The sequence below is a fragment of the Lactuca saligna genome, chromosome 8, assembly GCF_052625555.1.
Source record: "Lactuca saligna cultivar CGN05327 chromosome 8, ASM5262555v1, whole genome shotgun sequence".
Taxonomy (NCBI): domain Eukaryota; kingdom Viridiplantae; phylum Streptophyta; class Magnoliopsida; order Asterales; family Asteraceae; genus Lactuca; species Lactuca saligna.
In genome coordinates this window covers 129,477,427-129,480,936 of record NC_136424.1, presented here as the reverse complement: position 1 = coordinate 129,480,936, position 3,510 = coordinate 129,477,427, and the positions used below count along the sequence as shown (strand labels likewise).

At 36.2% G+C, this 3,510-nt stretch overlaps 1 long non-coding RNA gene across 1 annotated transcript; it reads right to left on the bottom strand.

Moving 5' to 3' along the window:
* Positions 1-1,320: 1,320 nt before the first annotated feature.
* On the bottom strand, positions 1,321-1,774 carry LOC145008273 (uncharacterized). Its single transcript, XR_013663336.1, has 2 exons — positions 1,581-1,774; positions 1,321-1,494 (listed from the first exon to the last, which is right to left on the bottom strand). It is a non-coding gene; the product is annotated as an uncharacterized LOC145008273 (long non-coding RNA).
* Positions 1,775-3,510: the final 1,736 nt, after the last annotated feature.

Genomic DNA, 3,510 nt, shown 5'->3' with positions numbered 1-3,510 from the left:
TATTTACATGTTGTGCTACATGTTTCCAACGTATACCTCATGCATACTCTAAATATACGTACATGCTCAGCTACATGTTCTTACACGTATATTCTTTATTTATCTTCATCTCATTACTTGGGGACATTCATTTAGTGCCCCAAGACTCAACATTTAAAGAGAATGAGACGGTGTGTGAGAGTAATAACTAACTGCCCTACTTTCTTCAATTTTGTCACTGACGCATTTTGGATCCATCTTCTTTGCTCTTAGGCCTAATCATACGCATACACAAACATCTTAAGATTCATATCATCCTATTAAGATCTTTTGACTCTCTAAGTCAAAATAAGCACTCAATAAATTAAAACTTATCTTTCATTCTCCAAATCTTAATCTACTTCAACCAATGACTTAAACACCTCATAATACCTAATTCATTACAATATACTCTAATGCATCAATATTCACATAATCATTAGTTAGGGTTTCAAACCCTAACTTCACATACATAGATTCCACCATGGAAATCACATTCTCAGCTTAATTAAAGCTTCTAGACACTATCGATAACATCATACTTGATCTATAGGGTAATCAACCCAAGAAATATAACCAATTTATCAAAACACCATTAAGCCCTAATTAGCTTTAAAATAGGTAAGATGATTACCTCATAAGCTTTCTACCTTCAATCCAAGCCACAAGCACCATTGATAGATTCTTGATCCTTCTCCAACCTTAAAATCGCCAGAGCTTGGTTATGGAGGGTTTTGGGGGTGCGTTATGACGAAAATGAAAGCTTAACAACATTTACATATGTTGTATAATAATGTCGTGGCCATCTATTTACCGTGTTGTGGTGTCTTGTTGGCCTTGGTTAATGGCATCCACTTGCTTGCCACGTCATGGTGCTCTTTCTCCACTAGCATCCCACTTTGGCCACCACGTCATGGCACCCATATACCGTGCCGAGGGGACAAAGTACATTGCCCTCTACTTACGACGATGTCTCATATAGATCCTCGTCATCGCTCGACGCGTCATGGTGATCTATCTACCGCACCGTGGTAACTCCTTGACAACAGTTCCTTGGTTGATTCCATTCCAGCTTTGCGATAATTTTTGTCCCAACTTCTAACGCGCATAACTTCTTCATTTCTTACCCGTTTTCGATGATCTTTATATCCACAGGAAGGTGGGAACATAACCTACAACTCCGCTAAGTTATATCTCATTGACTTAATACGGGTCTTAATTTGTGAAGTCACAAAGTTTGCCCAAAAACATAAAACACTCATTTTACCCTTGTGACCAAAAATACATGTAACATCCCGAAAATAATAGTAAAAATTTTCATTTTCAAACCCATTTGATAATCCATAAATAATACAAACATTGTTTCCAAAAAGCCATAATCATAAATCATAGTATCCCAAAATTATCTATCAATAAAATATCTAATGATGATGTGTACAATCACGCATTCGCCTTGCTCCCGATCATCTGATGTACCTGAAACCATAAAATCAACCTGTAAGCCAAAACTTAATGACTTTCCCCGAAAACACTCCCACACAACAGAACATATACAAACATACATGTTGGGCCACAGTCTCCCGACTGGATTGTCCCTAGCCTATAGTCTACCGACTGGATTCAGGTACATCAGATGATTTGGGAAAGTCGAAGGCATGATTGTGCACATCATCCTTGGATATTTTATTGATAGATGATTTTTGTAACATCCCAAAAATATCGAGTAAAATTTTCATTTTAAATAAGTCAAAACCATTCATACATTATCCCAAAAGACGATTAGAGTAGACATATTCTCAAGACATCAGAGTAAATCATAAATAGTCATTGCAAAATAAATCTTCAGTGGATGCAGTGCGATCAAGTCGGACTCTTCTTTTTAAAACTGAAAATACCTGAAAATGTTTAAACCACAAAACCGTAAGCACAAAGCTTAATGAGTTCCCCAAAATACCACATACAACATATATACAAATATAATAGCACGTGGCTGTGTTAGGTCCGTATCAACCCCGAGTCCATAGTGACTCTATATAACAGCTTGTAGATGTGTCGGGTTATGAGAGCTATAAAGATTTATAAAATGATATAGGAAAACATTCTAAAAGCCTCATATGTGTAGCATTTTGATTAAATGAGGGCTTTTGTTGAATGTTTTTTTATTGATGGATTTGGGAATTGGGAGGTGGATTGAAATAAAAACCTTTAAGATTTGGCAATATTTCAAATAATGAAATACTGCAAAAAAAAAATCACAAGTATCACTATCACTATCATCTATCATGATATTCATCCATCCTTCTCACAACTCATATAGTACACATTTCTCCTACTAGTCCCTTCATCTTTACTAGAGTCATTATCCATCATCTTCATCATCATGCATGTGAAAATCTTCATTAAATTCTCTATAGCTATGCACTTTGGTAAACAATTGGGCTCCAAAAGAAGATACTCTCAAATACTTGGAATATTCCTAGATTCTAATTATTTTGTTCGTCTTCCTCCTTCCATTTTAATTATATCATTATCATGACCCCAAAATATCTCTACCCAACTTTTCTGCCACTGTAAAATCTTAGACAATTTTGTAGGCAGGATCCATCAAAAAATATATTCCTCAATCATCATAATCTAATTAGCAAACACCAAAACAAACCATTTGTCTACTTACAATCGAATTTCCTAAATAGCAATATGTGGCCCGCAATGAAATCTAGAGTAAAAATGAAGGCATTTCACAAAAAGAGCAAGAACTCTTCACGTATAACAGTTAACCCATTATTATCTTTGTCATTAAACAAGTTCATAAATTGATCTCTCAGGCAAACAAACCAAGCACAAATGCACAATTTTCCAAATTCAAGTCCTTCGGGTTCCTTCTCTTACAGAAAAACTTAGCAGAGATATATATGCTCATCATTTGAATCAATTTCTAGTCGAGAGAGTAGATAAAAAAAAGAGAGCATTACAACTATACGGATCCATAACTATGTTGACCTAGTCAGCTAATCACAATCATATACAATTTTGGAGACGACAATAGATCAAATCATGAGCATAAAGCAACGGATGGGCACAACTATGCTTAGATATGGATCTGTAAATAATCAGATAATTGAAACGTTGCAAAACATAAAAATTAAAACCGAATAGATATAGCTAACATCGTTTAGATATATAAAGTGGGGTTGTGAATTACGCGTAGATGCCGACAGCCGGGCCGACGAGAAGAGCAGCGCTATGCCAGTTCTCGGTGACCTTGTGAGTAATCTTTTGCGTGAAATCCTTCCAGAGACCTGGCATCACTTTCTGCTGGAACGGAGACAGGGCGTACGTCACAGCCTTTACATTCACCGGAATCTTCGTCATCGTCGATTGCTCCGATCTTATCAAATAGTTCTCAGAATCTCTTTCAATCTAATTGAGCTTGAAAATGTGAGAGCCCAGCCCTAAGATTTGATCCAAGTGTCTGGAGCGTTTTTCTTTCTG